This window comes from Pecten maximus, chromosome 12 (assembly GCF_902652985.1).
Source record: "Pecten maximus chromosome 12, xPecMax1.1, whole genome shotgun sequence".
NCBI classification, from domain to species: domain Eukaryota; kingdom Metazoa; phylum Mollusca; class Bivalvia; order Pectinida; family Pectinidae; genus Pecten; species Pecten maximus.
In genome coordinates this window covers 36,885,613-36,898,340 of record NC_047026.1, presented here as the reverse complement: position 1 = coordinate 36,898,340, position 12,728 = coordinate 36,885,613, and positions in this window count along the sequence as shown.

The following is a 12,728-nucleotide window of genomic DNA, read 5'->3' as shown; positions in this document are numbered from 1 at the left end:
CTTATATTTTAAGCTATTCTCCTATCCTTACCATGTATCATATATTTAAATTATTTCCATTTCTGACATATATTTGTATTTGTCACAAGACACTCTCTCCTCTATTCAACTCAACACACATTCTTTCGCTCTCCTCCCAATCTCTACCTCCTCAGCTCTCTGCCTCTCGTTTTTTTTCTCTCTCCTCCTCCCCCACGTCTCTCTCCCCCTCCAGAGTCTATCTCCCCCTCCAGATTCATCTCTCTCCCCTCTCTATTATCTTTCTGTCTTTATATGATAATGTTAAATAAAACATAATTGAATAAATTAACAATATTAAAAAAATATTACATATATTATTTGTATGTCGCTTTGTACCCATATAATAGAGCTGACAATCAGATCATTTCTGAGTGAAAAAAAAAATAAAAAAAAAATAAAAATAAAAAAATTAAGCCGATAATCATTTTCCCTTCTGTATCATTCCTTCTGATATGTGGCGTTTTAGGCAAACAGGGAATGTGCTGGACGTGTTGAATGCGACCGTTGGGGGATTCAACGATAGTAGCTCAAAATTCACGTTTTTTTTTGTTATGTTTTTTAATTGAAGGTATTTAAATTGCCATCAGTGTGATTAATCTGGTATATGACTGGATGTGTAGTGATGTCTGTAAAAATGTTAAGTGTGTAGGTAAAGGTATTACAAATGTAATGTTTGTTGTACATGCATCGTGTAACTGTCAGTCACCATGTGAGCTATACAATTAATATACCATATAATGTTATCCTTGCACACCAAAGGGAGACAAACGTAGGCATTTTGTTTAAAAAACTATAGAACAATTACATTATTATATTTATAAAATAGTATCTGGGACAATTACACATAGAATAAAAAACAGTATTAGACAAAATTATGGATAAAGATCAGAGAGAGGTTTCTGGCTGGACGATATATTTGGGAAAACACACGATTAGTTTATGATTTAATGAAATATACAGAGGATAATGATATTCCGGGGATGCTGCTGATGATTATTGAATTTCCAAAAAAACTTTGGATTCGGTCTCATGGGATTTAATTGAAAAAGTGTTGCAATTTTTGTGGTTTTGGGATAAATATACGGAATTGGTTAAATGTATTTCACAAAAATGCAATCATTCATGTGGTAGGGAAACTTGTCATCGTTCTTCATAGGACTACAGGTGGGAAAAGGCGGGAATCCCGGAAGGGAATTCAGGAAACACCACTTATTGGGGACTATATTCCTTCCCGAGGTAGCATGCACTACAAATATAGGAGTCTGGTACCAAAGGTTTAGAGGGCGCCTATATTTCCTGTAAGATCGAAAATCAAAATATCTAGAAGTATATGATACAATCTATATTTTCTCGGGATCCCATACACAATGGCATTTGGTAGCCCTAAAGGTTTAGAAGCATCAGGCACAGGGATCTAGGATTTTAAGTATAGGATAACCTGATAATCTAAGTGGTATCTTCGGGGATCTAGGTTCTGTGTAAGTAGTCTCGAGACTTCAGGTAAAGGGGTTATGTGATACTCTAAGCGGTCTCAGGACTTCAGGTATAGGGTTTTATGTATATGGCTTAATGATACTCTTGTTTCGGTTTACGGTTTGGTGATCTATGTTGTCTCAGGATTTTAGGTTTAAGGTTTTATGACACTCTAAATGGTCTCGGGACTTTAGGTACATAGTCCCATGATTCTAAAGGTGGTATCGGAATTTTAGGTAAAGGGGACCATGAAAGTAGATCCTTTTATTAATTTTGATTACAATAACATTACATATTACATATTAATGTATACGGCTTAAACTTTGAACAGAAATAAAAGCTATTACAAAAATGAATAACAGAATAAGAGTATTTTGTAGTTTACATTGCCTGATGGTTGGAATTAAGCCTGAACCAATTACTACATGAACTGCTTCGCTTTTCACTGATTCCTATGAGGCTTGCCCCGTAATCAAGTCATGCAATCAGGAAAATAAACAATCAACGTATGGTATATTGTCACAAAAATGTTTGCTTCAACTTCCACAATGCAAACATTCAGTGGAAAAAAAATTAATTAAAAAAAAAAACATTGTAAAGTTTGCATCTTTCAACAAATGCAATATAGACACATTTCATGATACTGGTTGGTTTGAAAGTATTTGCATATTGAATGATCCACAAAAACATCAACGCGAATTTTCTTGTGTCACGTTAATTCCATGCGTATGTAGATGTATTACAGGAAACGTCCAGACAATGGACATGTGTGACGATAAGTATACATCAGTCTCTTATACACATAGCTATGTTAAGATGGGCATGATTGTGTCAATATTTTAATTTATATTTTAAAGACAGATATCAGTCTCTTATACATATAGCTATGTTAAGATGAGCACGATTGTGTCAATATTTAATTTATATTTTAAAGACAGATTTGCATTATAAGATTTTTGTTACAGCGAATAAGGTAGACCTGGTATGATAAGCGTGATGACTTCAATATCCCTTAAATCCATTTAGCGATGATAACATTCCTACTTCTCCAAACATATGTATATGTGTATATGTTACATTTGATTCGATAATCGAGGAATTATTGTCAGAATATCGCCAGTGGTTCATTATTAGTACATCGTTTCTTACTTATAGAACGTTCCATTACTTGGAATTGATCTAGGTTTCCATGGTGAACATCTATGTCTGAGTATTAGTGTATGTTTTTAGGTGAACACGTACATTCTGATTTTGTTCATATTTATCCTTTGCCGATATCCCGTAATTGTTTTTGACGATGCTTTTGACGTTATACATTTTCTCGAGTTTCGTCCAATGATTATATATGTTCCGATGACACAAACCATTCATGAAAGAAACGCACGGAGGTCAATTTGTATGATCATGGGAATGTAATCATCGACCACAATTGAAAATACTACTATGAAATTAATTTATGTATTTGTCTTTCTAGAACGATAGGTAAATAACATCTTTATGACTGTATCTATCAATTTGTTATGAAAGGTATTAGTATCTAATGTGTCTTTAGTACAATTATTCAAGACCTTTTAACACACAACATACATGCCTTAGGCATGACAAGACGGTAATCATATCAAACTTGACCTCTGGATAGAATAAAATGTTTAATATACTCGTGCAGTGCAGATCGTTAAAGATAATGAATACAGACACACAGGGACCACTTATTAAGATGGCCAGTTTCTAATCAATCTGCTTTAGATGAACATGTACCCTTAATGGACTTGCTAGTTATTCCCCGACTTCTGGATCTGTCAACGACATTTCCCCATTTGATCCTCGCCATTAGTCACTACTTGACTGCAACTTACACTGGGTCAACAATTATCTGGCATAGAGAAGTGTTTAACAATATTGGGTAGGATATGATTCTTCAGGCCGGCGCGATGTCTCTAATCTGACCAATATCTCCAGAAGAGTCACTCTGTTAGTGGTCAAGTCAGTGTCAAGTACGGTCTACAACACTCGAGTATTGTACCTGTCAACATGCTCCAGAGAAGCTTTTAAGGCAGTAATGCATTAAGATTGGTGATAGCTTCTGTTTACGACATTTTATGAATAACATATGCCTTCAACGTAAAGGGACAATTCATATCAATATATTCATATAATCTGCGCGACTATAATAAGGGAAACTATACCGCATGTTTTCAAAATAAGTAAATCTTCCCTGGTTGTATGATTATCTGCGTAAATCGGTCATCAATAATATACAAATTGATAAAAATTTAATAATAGAATATATAAAAAGAAATAAAACTGGTCATTGTTATTGACTTTTTGATCAATAAAAAATAAAACCATAATTCAAACTCACATTCGATGAAGCGGGGGCAAAAAGCGAACAAAATATTCATTTGCAAGTAGCAACTTGAAAAAGTCAACTGATGAAAAATGTTCCGTAGGGTAATCGTCTTCTGTAAAGTTTGGTTCATATCCGGGTTCAGTCACAGTAATTAGGAACCGGGGTGATGAAAAAGGAATGACCAGTTAATAAAGATCAGCGTTGATAAACTCCAATATGATAATTAGGGAAACTGTTGCTGACCACAGTAACCAGAAGCTACTGTATGTTTAGTGCAGTAATACACACCAGCGAGGAGGAGCGCCTCTGAATAAAACGTTAATAATAAATCCGTTACCATGCTGAATAATGAATAAGAAATTGCATCAGGTAGCTATCGTCTTTCTCTGATTAACATGTGACGTTAGTCATCCAGAAACAAATTGAAAGAAACATATTGAAACTAAACGTATTAGATAAAGAGAACAACGAAACATTTAACCGTGCATATAAGCTGTCCAATGCTAATCCCATTGGTACATTGTATAAGTTGTTAATTAAAATGCTAAAACAAATTTTGAGCTTTGTTTAGTTTTGCCTAACGCCTTATCAAAAGATTACCTAAAACCTAGCATACTCGAATGATTCTACAAAGTGATACCTATGGATGGTGTGAACAAAGCGTTATGAGTAATGTTTTCCTATTATTTGTCTTGCTATTGTATTAATTGTTAAATCGTTTTCTAGAACTGTTATTGAATGTGTTTGTCCTTTGCACAAAAAGTGTTTGTATATTTTGTCTTATGTTTTAATTACACAAAGGCAGTTAATCTATCAGAGATAGTGATATTACGAACAGCACACGCATGAATATCAACCATTGATGTGTACATCGAAAGGCTAAGAAAGCATAACAACTATTAAAACATAGAATTGGATGATGGGAGTTGTAGGTAATTATACACAAACTGACGGTTAATTATTGGTTTTCAGACGTTTGTTCTCAAAAACATTAATGTTTATAGTCGGTTGGGTGACTATTCCTCCCGATTATTTTATTATGTGTCGATAAAATAGTTTCCCAAGTTCTCGTCGTTATGGATTGTTTGGGCGGTTATTCCCCTGTTCATTAATGTTTAGAGGTTGTTTGGGCAAGCATTGCTCTCCGTCATCACTGGTTGACGACTGTTTCTCCCGTCTGGGACTGTCGACATACAGCAGACATGAATTCCCAGGGTTATATTAATTTGACCAATTAGGGCACATCACGTACGATAAATCAAATTAGGTCCGTGTATTCAAAACCTCAGCATATGCCTGTGTTCGAAAAAGACCATTGATTTCTTCTGCTCCCGTAGATAACATGTTATTAAGGTCCAGATCGACCAAGCTAGATGTTTTCCCAGAATAAAATTGCATTTCATGATATCATCGAAATCGCCGCTGGTAAATATGTCTCTGTTCCTGACCTCTGTCGTTTATTAATATCCTTATAACACGACCAAAAGTATATACATGTACTCTATTTTCGTACATATTTTGAAACATCATGTAGAAAATAAAGGTATAATAGTTCAAAAGGTAAGGGAAGCGGAATTTGGAAACTCAATAACAGTTATTTAGAGAATGACGAATATGTAGACTTTGTTAAAAAAGTCATTGATGATGTTATTAATGGCAATGAAAAGTTGAATCCAACTGATTTATGGGATTATTGTAAAGTTATGATTAAACATAAAACTATCGAATTCTGTAAAGAAAAGAGCAAGAAAAAACTATGCATTATAAATCGTCTAGAAAGGGAATTGGCAATTGAGATTGTAAAATTTGACGAAAATCCCAGCAAAGAAACACAAGATAAAATTAATGATTTTGAGAATCAGTTAAACCTCCTCTACCAAGAACGAGCTAGAGGGGCCCAAATAAGAGCACGGGTGGATTGGGTAGAAAACGGGGAAAAAAATACCAAGTATTTCTTGGGCATAGAAAAACATAGACAATTAAAAAACACGATTACACAATTAAGATCGGATAATGGGGAAATCGAAAGAGATCCAGAAAAAATCCTTCGTGAAATTGAATTGTTTTACTCAAAATTATACCAATCCGACAATCCTGATAAAAACAAAATCAACACTTATATCGGAAATTGTAAGGTAGATAATGTACTTAATGAAAAAGAGAAAACTTCTTGTGAAGGAGAGTTGACCATGAAGGAATGTGAAGATGCTGTAAAACATATGAAATTAAATAAAAGTCCGGGAAGTGATGGTTTAACTGCAGAGTTCTACAAAACATTTTGGGGAAAAATAGGAAAAATTGTACAAGAATCCCTTAATAACTGTTATAGAAGGGGCGAATTAAGTTCTTCTCAAAAAAGAGGAATTGTATCACTGATTTATAAAAAAAATGACCCATTAAGTTTACGTAATTGGAGGCCGATTTCTCTTTTGAATACAGACTATAAGATAGCTGCCTACGCTTTGGCATCTCGAATCAAACCTCTCATGTCAAAGATTATCAGTACTGATCAAAATGGTTACATAAAAAATAGGTTTATTGGCTACAATATCAGGCTAATTCAAGACATAATTGACTTTTCGGAAAAAAATAACAGTGATGCCTGCATATTATTTTTAGATTTTTCTAAGGCCTTTGATACGATTGAGTGGGATTTCATGTTCAAAAGTTTAGAAAAGTTTGGTTTTGGGGTATCTTTTATTAATTGGGTAAAAACGTTATATAATGATATTAGAGGAAGTGTTAAAAACAATAATTGGCTAACCGGAAGTTATAAGATATCACGTGGTATAAGGCAAGGCTGTCCTTTGTCTTGTTTATTGTTTGTAATAGCAACAGAACTTTTAGCTTGTACATTGCGTAATGAAAAAGAGTTACATGGCGTCAAAGTACGAAAAAAAGTTATAAAGTTATCTCAACTTGCTGATGATACGACGTTGTTCATGAAATATAATGACATTGAAATGGCGTTGAAGTTAGTGGAGGAGTTTGGTGAAGTATCTGGCTTAAAGTTGAACAAGGATAAAACTGAAGGGATTTTTGTCGGAAGAAATAAAAATAAAGATGAAAGTCATGCAGGTATCAAATGGGTCACTATGGTTAAATCGCTTGGGGTTTACTTTGGCAGAAACAGTAAAACATGCTCAAACCTTTGTTGGAAAAAAAAAATAACAAGCATAGACCTTCTACTAAAGAACTGGAAGAAAAGAAAACTTACTTTACTCGGAAAGTCTATTATAATACAAAGTCTGATCATACCAATGATAACATTTCTTGTAAACACCATCGGAATTGATAGCAAGACTATAGCAGTTTTAGAAAAGATGACATACCAATTTATATGGGATGGAAAACCCGACAAGATAAAGCGGAGTATAATGATTGGCGATTATGCAAAAGGTGGGCTAAACGTTAGGGACATTGATTGCCATGTTAATGTATTACGCATATCATGGATAAAACGTCTGTTAGACAAACAGGAAGCTAACTGGAAACTAATTCCAAGTTTATACTTTGAAAAGTTTGGAGATGATTATCTTTTATTCAAAATGAACACTGGTACTAAAAAACTTCTGCCAAAACACCATGGAATTACAGATTTTTATTTGGATCTACTTATTGCATGGTATAAAGCTCAGTCCGATACCAATGTTAAGAAAAACTTCAGAGAAATCAAACAGCAGGTGATTTGGGGAAATAAATACATCACTTTTAATGGCAAAGCTTTATTCTTTAAACATTGGTGCGATTCTGATTTAATTTATGTAAATGACATTATTGGTGAGAAAGGACGGAATTATCGATGAAAATCTTATACATCATAAATTAACTTGCAAAAGAAATTGGATTGTGGAATTATTAACAATTAAACGCGCAATACCTAGAATTTGGTTACAGGAGCTGAAAACAGAGAACTCTAAATCAATTGTGCAGATTTTATGGAAAGAGGTCTGTCTATGCAATTCTATTAAAAAGTGTGTAGTGTCATTGGCAAATTTAAATAACCATCACATTTACGCAATACTCAGAAAGGAAAAAACTTGTGATACCCTTAATTCAGTTATAAAGAAAGATATACTAAACATCGGAGAGGGGACTCACAATCTAAGAAACCTATTTCGTTTTGTCTTTAAAATGATACCTGAAAACGATGAAAAAATATTTCGCTGGAAATTGCTTCATAACATTATCCCTAATGGTATTCTGTTAAAAAGATGGCACATTAAAGATAGCGAAAATTGTCATATTTGTAATATAAGGGATGACTACAATCATTACTTTATTGATTGTTGTTGTATCGACCCAATTTGGCAACACATAAAGCAGTCGATGGATAGACTAGGCTACACCATTGATTTAAGGAACTTGAAATATATAGTTTTCGGCTACAAAATTACTTATAATGCATATAATGAGATTAACACCCTTTTATCATTGATTGGTTTTGTAATATACAAATGGTTCCATCTCAGTGAGTCAAGAACGAAATACGTGGATATACTGCAGCTATTTAGGTACGAATTAAGAAGAAAATTGTACCTGGCAGTTTACAAAAAAATGTCCCTATTACCTAACTTTCTGTAAAAGACTTGAGGTATAGTGCATACAATACATTTAAAAATAGGCAAGCATTGCTGAACTTACGTAAAATCAAAAGAAAAATTGTAACAATATCATAATTTTTTTTATGATGCATTTCTTAAAAAATGTGAAAATTGAAAAATAAAATAACAAACCACTATGATGAAACGAGAATATGAAGTGTGAGCATTGTATCATTTCAATAATAAATTATGAATATTTCAATGGATATATAAATATAATATTACAATATATGTATGTATGTATGTATGTATGTATGTATGTATGTATGTATGTATGTATGTATGTATGTATGTATGTATGTATGTATGTATGTATGTGTGTGTGTGTGTGTGTGTATGTATGTATGTATGTATGTATGTATGTATGTATGTATGTATGTATGTATGTATGTATGTATGTGCAAGTGTATGTATCTACGTATGTATGTATGTATGTATGTATGTATGTGTGTGTGTGTGTGTGTGTGTGTGAGTGTGTGAGTGAGTGCGTGCGTGTGTGTGTGTGCATGTGTGTGCATGTGTGTATATGTGTATGTATGTAATGTGTACCATTCCCATGTTTGTAACTACATGTGTGGTGCTTATATGGGTGTATTTATATGATTGTAAGGAAATGTTAACACAAAATTAATGTAAAGAATGATAAGAAAACTGCTCACATCAATGAATTATTCTCTTGTGCATGTGTGTATATGTGTATGTATGTAATGTGTACCATTCCCATGTTTGTATCTACATGTGTGGTGCTTATATGGGTGTATTTATATGATTGTAAGGAAATGTTAATACAAAACTAATGTAAAGAATGATAAGAAAACTGCTCACATCAAAGAATTATTCTCTTATCTGAGTGAAAAAAAAAAAAAAAAAAAAAAAAAAAAAAAAAAAAAAAATAAAGGTATTCTTGTGTCATCATTGCTTCTATTCTACAGCAATGCTACTTGTCCAGTCTGATATGTATTTGTGACTTTTCGTATGTACAAGGCAAAGCTATATTTTTTGGAAGGATTATACCAACAGACGTATAATACTACTTTAGAAACAAGTTTTTTTTACTGGTTATGTAACTTTACAATATAAGGCTCACCTGTTTTTATGTTGTATGACGTATGATAATATTATGTGTTACCAATATGACGGTGCATGTTAATGGAATGACTCAGACAGATACTGTGTCCTTACCACAATTGTATTTACATGGCGGTTGTCGTTGATGGCGAAGCTGTTCTTGTTTCTTACACTACCATAATTATCCTTGTTTTTTCCCTCACAGTATGACTATCATAATGTTTCTGGGTTTTCTCTCATACTGTGACTACCATATTTTTCCTTGTTTTTTTTTCTTACACTGTGACTACCATACTTTCATTGTTTCTTTTCCTTACGCTGTGATTACCTAAATACAATTCTCTTTGTGTTGGTGAAAGTGTGGGTCAAGATATTTAACGGATAACTGTTAAATAGGTCAACATAAAAACAGCGTCTATAAGTGGTGTATGGTAGACCTTCAATCGATTTTGATGATTGGATAATGCATTTTTAATCTTTGATGAGTCAGAAATTCGTCGTTTATCTCTGTGGATGGCATTGATGTAACATAATTGATATAAAATAACACCGTCAGTGGATTAGGATACCAAACTGTAATGGTTGATAATGGGTTGGACGAACAATACCTTGTTTAGTTATTTTTGTGAGTTGTGCTGATTAACGTATATATACGAACTTCAACAACATACAATGTACCTCACCATACTTATCTATAAAATATACATATATGTATTTATTGATGAAATTTGCGCGTGTTGATGAAATATAATGATATATGTTATTAAAATCCCGATATAAATTACTCAACATACTTACACTGTGACTACCGTACCCCCCCCCCCCCCCCCCCCCCCCCCCCCCCCCCCCCCCCCCCCCACACACACACAATTAACTACCGTGGTTTACCCTTTTTCTTTTTCTTTCTCTGTGATTACCATAGTTTTCCTTGTTTTTTTCTCACCCTGTGATTACTATAGTTTCCCTGGGTTTTTTTTTACCTTGTAACCAGATCTACCATAGTTTTTCCTTGTTCTTTTTCTTACATTGTAACCAGATCTACCATAGTTTCCCTTGTTCTTTTTCCTTACAACGTGACTACCATAAAATTATATTTCCTTACTATTACCTGAAGCAAACATCAGTATATCTGTATCTGTCTCTGTTTGTATTATGTTTTTTTTTCATTACAGTCATGCAATTTGTCAGATTAAATACACCAGAGTAGATCTTCTCTTTTTTATTCATCTTACGTCATAGATTTGTGCTATCAAAGGTTTTTTCCCAATTTGTGTTATTGAGTATCTAATTATGTGTATTTGGTTTTAAATTATAAGTGATTTTAGAATTTAAAGAACAATGTTCGTATTGTTTATATTTAGAGGTTGATACGGATAACGTCGACAGTACACCAATTACCTATAGTGTAAGTATAGACAATATACAGTTGTCGGTCAACATTACGTTATAAACAACTTAGGATAAAAGGTCGAAGAATTGTATTTTCCTCAATAAAAGCAAGTGTTTTCCCATTTTTACATGGATTATCCTCTGGATATCCTGGTCGATTCGAAGAAAGATTTGTATCTTTTTAACAATTATACTATCGTTTCACTTAATGTTAAAGTGAATTATAGATAAAGGATGTTGGTTTTTAAATCGGGTAAAATAAAGACGGTGGTTAGTTTTGGACTAAACATATACAACGTCCATCTAGAAATGACTATATTTCTTGTAAAGCTGAGGAATCCTGACTAGATGTCAGTGTTTGCATTATTTGTGATAAATGTCCGTTTTCTTTTTATACCCAGGGCGATATAGCACATGTATTATGGATAGCATAATCGCGTAAGAAATCCGCTCGACCTAAATACAATCCTTTTTGTGTTGGTGAAAGTGTGGGTCAAGATATTAACGGATAACTGTTAAATAGGTCAACATAAAAACATAGTCTATAAGTGGTATATAGTAGACCTTCAATCGATTTTGATGATTGGATAATGCATTTTTAATCTCTGATGAGTCAGAATTACGTTGTTTATCTTTGTGGATGACATTGATGTAACATAATTGATATAAAATAACACCGTCAGTGGATTAGGATACCAAACTGTAATGGTTAATAATGGGTTGGACGAACAATACCTTGTTTAGTTATTTTAGTGAGTTGTGCTGATTAACGTATATATGAACTTCAACAACATACCTCACCATACTTCACAAAAACAAATATACATATATGTATTTATTGTTCGGTTGAAATTTGCGTTTGTTGATGAAATATAATGATATATGTTATCAAAATCCCGATATAAATTACTCAACATACTTACACCGTGACTACCATACTTTCCTTGTTTCTTTTCCTTACGCTGTGGTTACTATAGTTTTCCTTGTTTTTTAGTAATTGAATGTAATGAAAAATCAATGGTTCAAGTAATGCACCGATTACCTACATCTACATGTATTTGAATTGTTCGGCTGTGAACAGAAGGATAAATACGTTTGACGATTTAACCATGTCATGCCTGTCACAGCAAACACGTGTTGGATCAGATTACAATACATATAGTTATACTTACAGCGGCACGTGTAAGAAGCGACGGATGTCTCCAGCGCATTTGTTTAAGTTGTCGTTCTTGTTATTTCCTGGGGGATACGAAAGTGATACGTGTTGCACAATAATATAATTTGTTTATATCCAATCCACTTTAATAACCATTTCCTAAACTGAAATCTCACTTGAATTTATTTCTTCTTTATCATGGTATCGTGTATTGAACAGAGGTAATGGTTGTCTCCTTTAACGATACAGACCTATGTCTATGCACGTGTTACTTAAAGTTCTTTGTTTGACTGTCAAGTAAATGCAACAACTCATCAACACATTGTGTTGAATATAATTCATTACGTTTATCGTCCCACGCAGTAGATAAATGTTTCCAAATTAAAATGTTCCAACCAGTGTCAGATTTAAAAGCGACAGGGTTAAGGTGCTCCATTCATTGTCAAATCTACAAACGACAGATTTAATGAATTCTACTCGGTGCCAAAGTTAAAAACTAAAAGCGAAAGGGTAAAAGTGTTTCATTCAGTGTCAAAGTTAAAAGCAACAGAGCTATGTTATTCCACTCAGTGTCAAAGATAAAAGCAACAGGGCTATGGTACTCCACTCAGTGTCATAGATAAAAGCGACAGGGTTAAGGTGTTTCTGTTATTGTCAAATATAAAGC